The sequence below is a fragment of the Bos javanicus genome, chromosome 16 (genome assembly GCF_032452875.1).
Source record: "Bos javanicus breed banteng chromosome 16, ARS-OSU_banteng_1.0, whole genome shotgun sequence".
Lineage (NCBI taxonomy): Eukaryota > Metazoa > Chordata > Mammalia > Artiodactyla > Bovidae > Bos > Bos javanicus.
Genome location: NC_083883.1, coordinates 61,925,315 through 61,941,193, shown reverse-complemented (window position 1 = coordinate 61,941,193; position 15,879 = coordinate 61,925,315). Strand labels below are relative to the sequence as shown.

Sequence of the window (15,879 nt, the reverse complement as noted above, 5' to 3'; positions counted from 1 at the left end):
GGAAGGAAAGTTATGACCAACCTAGACAGCATATTAAAAAGCAGAGACATTACAAAGGTCTGTCTAGTCAACGCTATGGTTTTAAAGTAGTCATATATGGATGTGAATGTTGGACTATAAACAGGGCTGAGCACCAAAGAATTGACGGTTTTGAACTGTGGTGCTGGATAAGACTCTTCTGAGTCCCTTGGACTGCAAGGAGATCCAACCAGTCCATCCTAAAGGAAATCGGCCCTGAGTGTTCATTGGAAGGGCTGATGTTGAAGCTGAAACTCCAATACTTTGGCCACCTGATGCAAAGAGCTGACTCATTTGAAAAGACCCTGATGTTAGGAAAGATTGAAGGCAGGAGGAGAAGGGGACGACAGAAGATGAGATGGTTAGATGGCATTACCAACTCAATGGACATGAGTTTGGGTAAATTCCAGGAGCTGGTGATGGACAGGGAAGCCTGGCGTGCTGTGGTTCATGGGGTCGCAAAGAGTCGGACACAACTGAGCGACTGAACTGAATTTAATGTTCACAATTCAGTGAGAGAGACATACATATAAACAAATAGAAACAGGAAAAAATAAAAAGGAATCAAAGAAAGAGCTGCCAGTGAAAGGATATATAGGAAAGAGAGTGAAGTAGATCATTAGAAGTGACAAGCAACATGATCACAGAAGCAGAAGAGGTGGATGAAAAACCAGGCTAAGAATTCCCTGGCAGGTCCAGAGATTAGGACTCCACATTCTCACTGTGAAGGGCCTGGTTTCGATCCCTGGTCAGGGAACTAAGTTTCCACAAGTTGCGAGGCATGGCCAAAAAAAAAAGAAAGCCAGGCTAGAAAACTACTCATATAAAGGAAGAGGAACACAATTAACCTATATCACTAGGCCAGTAAGCCAGTGAGGAAAAAAAAAGAAATGGGAAACAAAGGAATGGAATTCATACCCTATTGATGAATTGCAAGTAGCCTATAAGAATATGTGGCAAAATAAACTACAAGGCACACATACAAAAAGTGTAATCGACCTTGCTGATAGCAGGGCAAAGAAGAGGTCTACAGGTAACCATTTAATAAGTTAAATGTACAACACCATGGAAAAAATGGGAGTCATTTGGTAAAAATACATCATCCATCATTAATGTACAATGAATCAGAAGACAGGAGCAAAAGACAATGTTATTGCTAGGGCTATAATCAAGTAAAGGCCTTATTACAATTGGGTCAAAAAACAGTACAAGAACTATGTATAAACTGTATTTGAGGTTCATTTATTCACTCTCTAGACATGTACAAGGTAATGAGCAGTTAAACTGGAGAAATAAATCCTGCAGCTCAGCTGATAAAGAATCCACCTGGGATGCAGGAGACTCCAGTTTGATTCCCTGGGTTGGGAAGGTGCACTAGAGAAGGAATAGGCTACCCACTCCAATATTCTTGGGCTTCCCTGGTGGCTCAGCTGGTAAAGATTCCACCTGCAGTGCAGGAGACCTGGGTTAGGAAGATTCCCCTGGAGAAGGGAACCCACTCCAGTATTCTGGCCTCAAGAATTCCATGAACTATATACTCCATGGGGTCACAAAGAGTCGGACACAACTAAGTGACTCTCACTTCACTTATACACTGTAATCAAGATTCACTGAACAGCAGAAACTACTCAGAAAAGGAAGACATTTCTCCCAGCTACTCACCCAGAGAAAAGATTAACTACTAGACCCATAGTTTCAACCTCATGAAAAATCTTAGTGTTTTTTGGAGGGGAATGGTACGGCCCCAGCTAAACAGATACTTTGTGGGAATTACTAGAAGGGTATCACTAGAGGGCTTCCCAAGTGGAACAATGGTAAAAAAAATTCACCTGCCAATGCAGGAGGGGTAGGAGACACAGGTTTGATCCCTGAGTTGGGAAGATCCCCTAGAGGAGGAAATGGCAACCCACTCTAATATTCTTCCCTGGAATACTGGACAGAGGAGCCTGACGGGCTGCAGTCCATGGGGTCAGACACAACTTAGCAACTGAACATTCACACATCATTGCAAACTGTCAGGTTACAATTTGGCAAACACACCTGCCTTGTTGAGAATTCCATGTCTGGGACTTCCCTGGTGGCACAGTGAATGAGAATCCGCCTGCCAATGAAGGGGACATGGGTTTGATTCCTGGTCCGGGAGGATTCTATGTGCCACAGAGCAACTGGGCCCATACACCATAAATGCTGAGCCTGAGGGCTGCAACTACTGAGGTCCGTGTGCCCCAGAGCCTGTACTCCACAACTGGGGGGGCAGGGGGTGAGCAATGGGTGGCCTGTGCTCACCATAGCTGGAGAGGGCCTATGAAGAGCAGCAAAAGTCTAGCACAGTCAAAAATATATAAAAAATGAATTAAAAAAAAAAATTCCATGTCTGTTAGCAATCAAATTTCCTGATTCTGGAAGTATCATGATGTTCTTGAGTGTATATCCTCAGCAGATATGAACTCTGATGTATACTGAAACCCAATAACAAAAATTCTACATTCCCAATCATTCCCACTATAAGTAAGATTCTAAGCAGCCAGGCAATGCCTTTCACCAAGCAGCTGCGGAGTTCCTGTCTCTTGAGTATACTTTCTCACGAAGTTCTAGAGGAGATATCACCTGGATAACACATTAAAAACAGATGCCAAGGCTCTACTCCAAGAGATTCTGAATCAGTGGATCTACTGCTGCTGCTAAGTCGCTTCAGTCATGTCTGACTCTGTGCAACCCCACAGATGGCAGCCCACCAGGCTCCCCCGTCCCTGGGATTCTCCAGGCAAGAACACTGGAGTGGGGTGCCATTGCCTTCTCCACAGTGGATCTGAGAAGTAAAAAAACCTGTATTTTTAAAGGTCTACAGAAATCCCAATACATATGAGCTTTGAGAACTACAGCTCTAGAAATCATCTTCAATCTACTCTTTGAAGCCTGAAGCCCCAAAACACTGTTGATCCCATAAAGATGAGCATCAGTGGAGAGAACTAATCCTATTCCCCAACCACCTGACAGCATCTCTCTCCTGAAGTTCCAGAACACTTGACAACAACAATCATTTTAAACCAGGAAGCAAAATCACAGACCTCTAACACTATGGCGGATGAACATGAGAGCATTTAGTAGGAAATAACCACAGCTAATATAGTCCATGTTTCTTCTATGTGGGCCAAGGGAGCACATTACTTTTCACACATTATTTCCAATCTCATGAGGCAATATTCCTATACTCATTGTACTGATGAAGAAATAGTATCAGACAATGGAACTAGTCCTAGGTCATTCAGCTAATAAAAGACAGAACTGGAAATTAAATCTAGATCTCTCCCTTTCTCAAACCTCTGAAAGGTACTAATGGTCATTCATATAATGGCAGTCACTGGCATACAGGTGATAGCTTCGGGCATAGGAAAGGTCACCCAGGGAGAAAACACAGTACTAGAGAAGAAAAGAACCCAAGGTCAAACTCTCTTGCACCTCAAGATTTGAAAGACAAGGACTAGCTAGCAAAGGAGACCGAGAAAGGGAAGTAGAGTGGAGGTAGAAAATCAGAGTGTAGTGTATAGAAGTCAAAGGAAAGAGAATATGTCAAGAGAGTGGTCAGATGAGATGAATGCTGCCAAAAGGCCAAGCAGGTTGAGAATTTGCTATCTGAAAATGCTCACTAGGTTTACAGATAAAGAGCTCTTTGGTGATTTTACTGAGAGCTAAATGCGGAGAAATGGGGGTAGCAAATTCACTGGAACTGCTTGGAGAGAGACTGAAAAGTATCTTCTAAACACTGACAGAAAACGGATTCGACTCTTTTGAGAAGTCTGTAAAGGAAAAAACAGCAGTAACGGAGGAGGGTATTGTGTTGAGGGATTTTTGTGTTTAAGTAAGATTTGATTAAGTATAAATGATGATAAGAAGAATCTCAGAGAGAAAAGAAGGCTAGAGATACATATGAGAGAAAATATAATTGATGGTTACCAAGTTTCTTGAGAGAACCTGGAGTGAGGAAATGTTAAAACAGATGAAGTGTTCTTACGGTCCCTTTCCTCTAAAAGTTACTTTTTCTTTTTTTCCATTCTCCCTATTTATGAACTCTTAGCCTGCATAGTAAAAGGGAAAGATAAAACGTAAATATAATTCCTTTAAATTTCTCAGTTCTGGTTGGTCGTCTCTTAGACTGTACTTACTTCTCGTATGAGGTCAATATTTTGGTGATCCATGAAGTATGAACTCCTTGTTGGCCTTAGATTATGACTGTTATCAAGCAAATAGTTTTTTCGTTGCAGTCTTATTTGATTTATAGGTTTTCCTGCTTTTTATTTATATCACTTTTAACTAGATTCTTTTTATACCATTTATCATAGCTTTTTTGAAACTGTGTTTCCATTTTCTACTGGCAAGTTAGTCTCACCCTGAGCTATGGTTTGGAAGTTAGCTGTCAGTCCTTTCCCCACCACTACTCCACTGCTTCTGCAGCCCTCTCCTTTCCCATACACACACTCGCCATTTTTATTTTTGAGTTCATTGTTTGGAGCTTTCATTTATATTTTACTTGATGCATATAGAGTAAATTGCCAAATACAGTTCCTTTTTTAGTTCTTGTGATATCTGACTTTAGTCTGAACAAAGCAGTATTGTTCATTTATGCTTTGACTTTTACACAAAACAACTTGTTTCTCTGTAAGATGGCAGTTAAACTCACTGTAAAATTTACACTAAAACTCCTCAGTCAAATAAATAACAAAAGTATTCTCAAGTTTTCTGAAAATTAAGTTTACAGTAGTGTAAGAAGACCAAGAGCAATACAGTGATACAGAGCCTATGTTATTGATTTCTGAAACTATGGTCAGATCTCATCTCTGATAGCCTAGCCCATATAACCAACTGCTTATTTAGAAATCTCAAAGCACATCACACTTATCATCTCCAAAATCCAACTCATGATTATTCCCAAAAACCAAAAGAGGTGTTTCCTATCGCACTCCAGTTGCACAAGCAAGAAATACCCACAAGAAGTCAATAATTATACTATATGACCTCTAAGACCCTTTGAATTTATAATCTATACCACCAGCTCTCAGAGTATGGTCCAGGCATCTCTGAGGATCTATAAGACCATTTTGAGGGTGTCTTTAAACTTATAATTATTTCCATAATAACATGAAGACTTTATTTGTCTTTTTCACTCTCATCAGAGTGCATGTAGTGGAGTTTCCCGAAGGCTCCATGACATATATCACACAGACTGAATACAGAAGCAGATATGAGAATCCAGGTACCTTCTATTAGATCAAGCATTAAAAAGATTTGAAAACTGCCAAACAACGCCACTTTCTAATTTTTTTTTGTTTTGGAAAATATAGCTATTTTTTAATTTAAAACTATTATGTATTAATAGTCCCTTCTCCAGGGGATCTTCCCAACTCAGGGACTGAACCAGAGTCTCCTGCATTGCAGGCAGATTCTTTACCATCTGAGCCACCAGGGAAGCCCAATATGATATGAGTTTATGGCTATTTTAAATAAATAAATGTTTAAATTTCTAATAAAATATATATCAGTAGATATAGTCCACATAAAAGCTCCTTGAATTTTCAATAAATCAAGAATATAATGTGTCTTCTTGACACGGAGAGGTATGAGAAACACTGATCTGTATCTATCACAAGTGCGTGCATGCTAAGCTGCTTCAGTCACGTCCGACTCTTTGCGACCCTATGGACTGAAGCCCACCAGGCTTCTCTGTCCAAGAGATTCTCCAGGCGGGAATACTGGAGTAGGCTCCCAGGCCCTCCTCCACGGGATCTTCCCAACCCAGGGACCAAACCCACGTCTCTTACATCTCCTGCACTAGTAGGTGGACTCTTTACCACTAGTGCTACCTGGGAAGCCCATATTTATCATATGTATATACAAATAAGATGTGACACTTTGAAACAGCCAACTCTCAAGTATCTTCTAGCAGTAAATTTTCCTTTCACATTTACTGACAGCACTCTCATTCAGTCACATAGACTCATTCAGCTCAACTTTTTACTGAGCACCAACTATGTGCCAGGTACTGGGGATAAAAGATGAAAGATGTGACTTTGTTCTGGCTCTCCCAAGGAGTACTTTCCATACCTTTGCTTCATTTCTCTCATCTTTATCAGACCCTATGTAACAACCATCCCTGCCTGAAAGGTTGAGAAAACCAACCCTGCAATAATCATACTATCTAGTCTCAAAGTGGACAAATTTACTAAGGACCAGGCTAGGAAAAGTGGAAAACATTCCAGCTCTAAATCAGACCTGTACTGTTCCATGTAAATTCTCAGAGTAACCAATACTCCCCTAATGAAGTGAAGGCGCTCAGTCGTGTCTGACTCTTTGCAACCCCATGGACTGTAGCCTGCCAGGCTCCTCTGTCCATGGAATTTTCCAGGCAAGAATACTGGAGTGGGTTGCCATTTCCTTCTCCAGGGGATCTTCCTAAGCCAGGGATCGAACCCGGGTCTCCCGCTTTGTAGGCAGATGCTTTTACCATCTGAGATCTGAGAATTAGCCTTACCTCTTCTCATGTACAATATACAAACCTCAACAACTACTTTTACAAATGAAGAATGACTGCCTATAATCCAGGAAATCCAAAAAAAACCTGTAATATTTGGTACCAGTTTGGCCTCTGGAGTATAAGAGGCTGGATAAGGATTGCAAAGAATGCAATGTCTTCCACTGATATGAAATGAAGAGCTAAACCAGAGCCTAACTAAAGGTACCCCTAGTCTTTTATTTTTAAAACCCTAAAAATAGGAACCTATATTTTGTTCCACCTACTATCTAGTTATCCACTCTGAATATTTACTCCTCTAAATTGATTTCAAGGAATATATCCCTATAAAAGTGTCTTATGGTACGAATCAGGATTTTTTTTTTTCCCCTAAAGTATGAAATTTTCACTACAAAAGCTTCCCTAATACAGAAGAAACCATTAACACTGGTTAACTCTGTGGAGAAAGAGTGAGAGTCTGAGAAAGCAGATTTTCCAGTGGATATGCTTTTGAATTTGTTAAAGCAGTCTGGCCTCTGGAGTACAGAAGGCTGGGTAAGGATTGCATTTATCACCTTGTGAGGAAACAAGCAAGGAAAAATAATTTTCAGAAGTTTTCTTCAACATTCAATAATTCAGCTAATTTAGAGGCTGTTAAGGAAACAAATACAATTTTTTATTTCATTGGAAGCCTCTGACTTCTTGACACTGTGCAGTCGCTCCCATTTTGTGGATCTATAGCACTTTACCTTTCCTCTTACCTCCCCAACCCCCATACTATTATTTACATATCTGTCTTTTACATGGGACTGTGGGGATGATGTTTTATTCTTTATAGCCCTAGTCCATGCACAGTACACAGCACATACTAGGTGCCTCAGACCTCTCTGCTGAATGATGGCCCCACTGATAACTATCAGAATCCAATTCGTAAATGCAAACAGAGCAAAAGAAACAAAAACAAAAAAACCCAAAGGTATTTCATATAATATGAAGAGGTTAACCACTGGAAAGCAAAAATTTCTCTCGTGGTAATATATTAAAAAAATAAGGATTATAAAATAACAGTTATACAGATATATTTTATATTTTAAAATAAGCCCCAAACTAAAATAAATTAAAATACTCTTATAAATTTAGACATGAAATCATGAATGAAATAAAGCCTGTTAACATATATGAACCCAGTGCTATTATTACTCATGCATGATTTTTAAATCTAGTTTTTAAAAAGTCCACTTAAGGAGAAGGAAATGGCAGCCCACTCCAGTATCCTTGCCTGGAAAATCCCATGGACGGCGGAGCCTGGTAGGCTACTGTCCATAGGGTCACAAAGAGTCAGACACGACTGAGGAAAGGGAAGAAGAAAAAAAAAAAAAGTCCACTTACAACAACAAAAAATTTAATTGGTTATTTTTTTAAAAAATCACTTAACCCCAAACTTATCAAAGATAAATCCAATTCTTCTGGTTGCAAAAATATCCTTTCATCTATAACAAGACCTCCTTTACATCATTATTTCTCTACAGAATTTAAATGTTTCATCATTTCAACAAGAGAGTGAAGCATCTACACAGATTTTCAGAGATATATCTATGGAAGTATAGTCCAACTCCATTTATAACTAATTACAGAGAACACAGCATGTTAGAGTTGAAAGTGAGGAGTCACCTAGCCTCATCTTTTTCAAATATCAGTAATGGAACCATTAGCAGATCAAAACGAAATCAACCTGGTGGGCTGAAGCTTGAATTTTTTATTGAAACCAAATAAAACTACATTGAAATATCAGAGTGTATTGGATTTTTAAAGTGAAGCTTCCATTTCATTTTACATAAAAATATATATGTAGCTATGTGTATTATGTTCCCGTGGAAAATCTATTTTATACTGTGAGTGTCCCAAAGAGTTCATGAGGTTCCCAAGCTTTCTCAGTTCACAGAATCTTTAGTGTATCAGTTATTTTTCACAGTGCTCATAGGCTAAAAAAACATTTAATGGAAATAGCCCCATTTATTAGGCAGTTAGGTCCATACAACCTAATAAGTATTTATAGCTTAACAACTTAGTAGCAACTGAAAAACACATAGCAAATTAAAAGAAATATTTTAATTACTAAATAACCACTATTACCTACTAATGGGATGTGTGCACCTAATAGATAATACATAATTTTTCAAACCTTGAAATCACTTTGGATACAGCCACTTTGATTTACTGTTTCACACTGATTTCTGCACAGAACTTTCCTTTAATCACAACCACCACCAAAACCTAGCTTTCTTTTTTTTATTTTTTAATTGAAGGATAATTGCTTTACAGAATTTTGTTGTTTTCTGTCAAACCGCAACATGAATCAGCCATAGGTATACCTATATCCCCTCCCTTTTGAACCTCCCTCTCATTTCCCCTCCCTATCCTACCCCTCTAGATTGATACAGAGCCCCTGTTTGAGTTTCCTGAGCCAAACAGCAAATTCTAGCTTTTTGAAGACACATTGTCTTCAAAAGACTCCCAAAGGAAAGGAACACAAACTCAAGCACAGTATCTCAAACTAATAGTTTGATCAAGGGCTCACAGATGCCAAATATTCCAAAGATGATGGTGTGAAAGTGCTGCACTCAATATGTCAGCACATTTGGAAAACTCAGCAGTGGCCACAGGACTGGAAAAGGGCAGTTTTCATTCCAATACCAAAGAAAGGTAATGCCAAAGAACGCTCAAACTACCGCACAATTGCACTCATCTCACACGCTAGCAAAGTAATGCTCAAAATTCTCAGGTTTCAACAACACGTGAACCGTGAACTTCCAGATGTTCAAGTTGGTTTTAGAAAAGGCAGAGGAACCAGAGATCAAATTGCCAACATCCGCTGGATCATCAAAAAAGCAAGAGAGTTCCAGAAAAACATCTATTTCTGCTTTATTGACTATGCCAAAGCCTTTGACTGTGTGGATCACGATAAACTGTGGAAAATTCTGAAAGAGATGGGAATACCAGACCACCTTTCCTGCTTCTTGAGAAACCTATATGCAGGTCCAGAAGCAACAGTTAGAATGGGACATGGAACAAAAGACTGGTTCCAAATAGGAAAAGGAGTACGTCAAGGCTGTATACAATCACTGTGCTTATTTAACTTATATGCAGAGTACATCATGAGAAACGCTGAGCTGGAGGAAGCTCAAGCTGGAATCAAGATTGCTAGGAGAAATATCAATAACCTCAGATATGCAGATGACACCACCCTTATGGCAGAAAGTGAAGAGGAACCAAAGAGCCTCTTGATGAAAGTGAAAGAGGAGAGTGAAAAAGTTGGCTTAAAGCTCAACATTCAGAAAACGAAGATCATGGCATCTGGTCCCATCACTTCACGGCAAACAGATGGAGAAACAGTGGAAACAGTGGCAGACTTTATTTTTCTGGGCTCCAAAATCACTGCAGATGGTGACTGCAGCCATGAAATAAAAAGACACTTACTCCTTGGAAGAAAAGTTATGACCAACCAAGACAGCATGTTAAAAAGCAGAGACATTACTTTGTCAACAAAGGTCCATCCAGTCAAGGCTATGGTTTCAAAGTGGTCATATATGGATGTGAATGTTGGACTATAAAGAGGGCCGAGCACCAAAAAATTGATGCTTTTGAACTGTGGTGTTGGAGAAGACTCTTGAGAGTCCCTTGGACTGCAAGGAGATCCAGTATATCCTAAAGGAAATCAGTCCTGAATGTTTATTGGAAGGATTGACGTTGAAGCTGAAACTCCAATACTTTGGCCGCCTGATGCAAAGAGCTGACTCATTTGAAAAGACCCTGATGGTGGGAAAGACTGAAGGCAGGAGGAGAAGGGAATGACAGAGGATGAGATGGTTGGATGGCACCATCGACTCAATGGACATGAGTTTGAGTCAACTCTGGGAGTTGGTGATGGACAGGGAGGCTTGGCGTGCTGCAGTCCATGGGGTTGCAAAAAGTCGGACACGACTGAGTGACTGAACTGAACTGAACCCACAGTTGTCAAGTACAACTGTTTCCCTCAAGAATTTAGAAACATCCCACTGTGCCCAGGAGAGTTTACTACAGTGCTCCCAGGTACCTCACAGCATCACAGCATGGCCGGGGGATCCAAGGTTTAAGAAACACTGATCCAGTCTATGTGCTTACTTTGTAAATTAAGAAATAATATGTAAGGTCACAAGGTGAGAAGAAAATAAATACACTCACTTGAAATTTTCATAGATTAGTTTTAATTAATAAATAATATTAATAAAAGTTTTAAAATAGAACCTAATCATGTGATATTCTGTGAATGAACTCTGTAGCTCTCTAAAAAATTATATTCAAAAATAATTTATATTTTTGTATAATAGAGAAAAATTCTACCTCAATATTGTTTTCAGAAAAATTTTCAAAAATGATAAAAAGTGGAACTTACAATTAACAACACAAAAATGTCTAAAGGAAAAAAAAAAAGAAAGTCATCTACTCTCCCAGCCATAAACACGGCTAATAGTTTAATGTCTATCCCTTACAGAGCCTTTCCTATGCACATACAAAATCAAAACAAAATCAAACTACATTTCTTTGCCTATGTTTTTGTTTTTACACTGAATCACATTCCACAGTTAGTGCAACTAATTTTTTTCATTCGATATTATATCATGAACATTCTTCCCTGTCAGAACATAACAATAATTGCAAATACATATGTAGGGCGTGCGTGCGTGCATGCTAAATCACTTCAGTCATGTCTGACTCTGGTCCGCCAGGCTCCTCTGTTTATGGGGATTCTCCAGAAAAGAATACTGGAGTGGGTTACCATGCCGCCCTCCTCCAGGGGATCTTCCAGACCCAGGGATCGAACTTATGCCTTTTATGTCTCCTGCACTGGCAGGCAGGTTCTCTGTGCTTACTTAGGGCTTAAACATTAACTCATTTAATTCTCACAACAGCTCTGGCAGGTGAGAACTATGATTATATCCACTTTACAGATGAGTTTAAGTAACCTGCTAATGGTCACAGCTAATAAATGGTTAGGATGTGATCCCAGAAAATGGGCTGCATGGTCCCTGTGCTCAAAGAAACACTCAGTTACTTCTCATGAAGGAAGTATAGCTCTCCCTCAATCTGTTAATAAGTGCATCGTACGTCACAGCATAAATATGCTATAATTTTAACTATGCCCTTACCAATGGACATTTAGGACTTTTTTTACTATTTATAAATGTTATAGACATCTATTTGTAATAATACTAAAATGATCATCCTTATAGATGTGTTCTTGTGCTTCTGTATTAAAATTTCTGTAAACTCCTAAAAAAGAAATGACTCTACCAAATAATATGTGCAGTTTTAATTTTGATAGGTAATGCCAAATTTCCTTCCAGAAACAGCTGTACCACGTTATAGTCCCAATGACAGAGGAGAGGGTTGAGATTCATGTTTAAGTTAAAAAATATTTTTGATTCATGAAAAGTGAAGCCTCTTTTGAGTTTTTAACTAATACTTATACAATTTCTTCTTATAGAGAAGAGATTGCTGGTTGATCACAATTACCCTCTCATTTGATAAGTATCTTCATATTAAACAAATGTAGTAGAGTCTGCATAGTGGAGTCTTCAGTTATGAAATCAACTATGGGTGAGATATTTCCTCTATATGATCGTCTATTTACTTATGTATAAAACGTGGGAATTGGACTAGCTAGCCTTTAAGATTTAAAACTCCCAATGCTGTAATTAAGAAGTGACTTAAGGTTATTAAAGGCTGTAATTACAATACTAGTGTAACAGGTCAGGGTCTTAAAGCTCCCATTTCCTTTAAATTACAATAACTATTGCCAGAACATCTAGGCAAATCATTAAAATAGTCAATAAAGTTTTTAGGATCTACCTGTGGCTTATTCTCAATATCTTTTAATCCCAGGCTGTCATTCCCCTGCCACCTACCAAAGCTGAGTTTACCTGTGAAGTATATTCCTAAGAAGAGCTGATGTGTGCTTAGGAACCATGAACTAGTATTTTACTTCGTTTATATACTATACCAACACCACTCTCTAGTCAGTTTATTCAGCCAATATTTATTGACTATTTTTCTGTGTGCTAGGCACTGGGTGCACAATAGTTGATAGACAATCTCTGCCATCATGGAACTTACAGCGAGATGAGAAAGGCAAATAACCCAAAGAAACCACTAGCAAATGTGCAGTTATACTTGCTCACTGAACAAAAAAATATTAACACACAAAAAAAGACTGCAATCTTTTGATAATTCAGGTTTGGGAGGAGGCTATTTTGTGACATTAGAAATTGACATGGAAAAAAAAAGTCAATAAAGAAAATTACTTCACAACTTGCCCCACAAGGCAAAATTAGCAATCACAAATACAGGCGGCAAGTTAACTTTTAAAATCATCGATTCTATAATAAAATCACCAAGATGTCAATACTTTTCAGTGATGCTGCTTGTGGCTTGAATATTTGTTTCAACTAAACAAAAATATAAACTATCTGAAACACTAAAAATGACAGAACTCTCAGTATCCAAACAAAATGAAAGATGACAAATTAACTACCATTTCTTAAGAACATTGTTCAACCAAAAAGTACATATAGAAGTAAAGCAATTCACTACAATAATTCATGGCTTGTTACTAATTAACCTAATGCTATGAAAATACTAATTTTTTAAAGAACTGACAGTCATCAATATAAGGAACTTCTGGCTTACCAAAAGGAAGAAAAAATAACTTTTTTAGATGTAAAAAGAAAACAAATCCCAGAAATATCTATATTAATATTCAATTTTAAGTGATATTAATCCTAGGATGTTAACTAATTTATGATCACTTCACAATATATACAAAGATCGAATCATTGTTATACACCTGAAACTAATATGTCAATTATACCTCAATGAAGTAAATAAAAATTTTAAAGCCTTTGATCATCAGTGGAAATAAGAGCATCATTCACATAAATAAATGAACTTTCTTGTTCATTTATTTATTCCCTGTCAATTTCCACAACTGCAAAATAAAGACATTTGTCAAATGTACCTCATAAAGTTGCTATGAGGTCTAAATAAAATAATTTATGTGGAAGCACACCAAAAAATGATGTAATTTATTTTAGCAGCAGCTTCTTTTTGCTCCAACAGTAACTTACAGCTATTTAACTAACAACAAAATTTATTAGATAGTGACTTCATCTTCCTTTCTTCAGTAAAAGTGTTATAAAATGGACAAAAGACTAGCAATTAGAGCATTAGAAAAAAATTCTAAACTTCATAATTCATTGATTACCCAACAGGAGGCTGGTTGTTCAAGTATTAACACTCTTACATAACACCATACTCCAATATATCTTAGAGAATCAGAGAAATTCTTCTACATATGCATGAAATTTTTTACATATTATAACTAACCATCATTACAAACACATGCCCTGCTAGTCACTAAGCAAAGATAAGATATACATGTATTTAAACATATATACAATGTATCCTAGTTTTGTGTTTATTTTTCTGATTAAAGTATCTTAAATTGAATGCAATGACAGTTCAACAGTTCAGATTTATTTTATTACACTGAATGGAGTCTGCCAATTTAGCACACCAAAACTAATTATTACATTCCCATGAGCTTAAGGCAACTTCTACCACAGGTCTAACAAACAAACCCCCAAAGTCACAATCTCATGTTATGATTAATAGCAGCACGGTGCCTTGTTTAAAAAACAATATTTTAAACTACGAAAATGTTTTCTGGAGAGTGGTTTATCACTGCTTCCACAAACCTTTTCCAGTTACTAGATTTGCCTAAAATAGCCATTCTTTTAAAACCCTTAAAAGTCAGGACTGGAGGAGGTATCGTTAACATGGCAACATAACCATTAACGACTTTTCGAAACTCAAAACAAGGATCACCATCAAAACAAAACAAACAGGTGGAGTACAGACATGGATACTGATCAGTATTCCTGACAACGCGTTTTTTTCCTATATGGAGGACTTGCTGCTACACCAAAACCACACCAAAATCTATACCTATGTGCAAACTTCCTATCCGAAAAGCCAGTCAAAATCCAACCCATATTTGTGACATTAGTTAAATGTCATTTAGTATGTTAGGCTACACTTTAAAGAGGGCGGGGGAGAATACTGACAACTTACAAAGCGTACAAGCTTTTTAAATCTCCCCCTCCACCACTTGTGAATAAATGAATAGACGACATTCAGCAGCTGCCAGAGAAGCAGAAGATCAAAGTTTTCCCTATACTTGAGAACGTTTATTCCCACCAAAAAGGAACAGAAACTCGTCATCCTTGCCACTGTAGCCAGTTCCCCGGAATTTCCCAAAATATGCCTGATCTCCAAATGAAGAAGGGACACTTCTCTGGAGACCAAAGGCAAGAATGTATCTCACATCTTTTGCAGAAGAGAGGAGGGTCGGGGGGGCGGGGGGGGCGTCGCACGCACTGGCAGGTAAAGAAGGAAATCTCGTCCACGGCAGGCACCGGTGGGACCTGAAACCCAGGTCTCAGAATGGCCCTCCTAGCAAAGCTTCAGGACCCAGGGAGGCTCCTTCAGGGGGACGCCAGGCTGGGCCAGGGCTCCCCGCGCCCCGCCCCGCCTCTCTCGCCGCCGCCGCGGACCGGGGACCGCGGACAGAGGCAGCGGCGGCTCAGCGAGCATCCACGGTCCTAGCCAGGTCCCCCCACAGCTCACCTGAGAGTGTCGCCTCCGCCCTCGGCCCCTACGGCGCATCCCGCGGGGCCTGGCGGAGGGTGCAGTGACGCCGCCCCGACCGGCCCCAGGGCTGCCCGGCCTGGCCTCCCCGCTCCGGGGACGCACCGGCTGCCCGCCTCACACCGGCTCCCGGGATCCGCCGGTCTGCAGAGAAGGAAGGAGAGGCAGAAAGGCTGCCTCCCCTCCCCCACAGCAAGCCACCCCCTGAGCTGCGGCTCTCTGCAGTTCCCTCTGGCGCAGGTCTGGCCCGGCTCCCCCGCCCGGGAGTCACTTCGGCAGCGGCGGCCCAGTCGCCATTACAGCCCAACAACTGACACGGAGGAGGAGCGGCGCCGGCGGCAGTGGCTGTGGCGGCGGCGCGAGGCAGGGCGGGAGCAGTCAGGGTCCGGGCAAACCTCGCGAGAACTGTCCCGAGTCGGCTCCAGAGGAATGCAACCTTCGGTTAGGGCCATGTTGAGTGTGGCCAAGAAGCGAATGTGAGATAAAACGATGAGAGGAACCTCAAGGGCGCCATGTTTTGTGTGGCGAAGTTTGAGCCTTGCGGGACCTGGGAGGAGCCAAAGTAGATCCGCATCGGAGACCTCCCCCCCCCCGCCCCGCCCCGCCCCGCC

At 39.9% G+C, this 15,879-nt stretch overlaps 1 protein-coding gene across 3 annotated transcripts in view; it reads right to left on the bottom strand.

Moving 5' to 3' along the window:
• Nucleotides 1-15,337, bottom strand: part of CEP350 (centrosomal protein 350) — a 160,848-nt gene extending 145,511 nt beyond the window's left edge. For all 3 annotated transcript variants that reach the window (XM_061383371.1, XM_061383373.1, XM_061383372.1), the window contains exon 1: nucleotides 15,248-15,337. The gene's annotated coding sequence lies outside the window, so the exon portion shown is untranslated. The remainder of the gene's footprint in view (nucleotides 1-15,247) is intronic.
• Nucleotides 15,338-15,879: the final 542 nt, after the last annotated feature.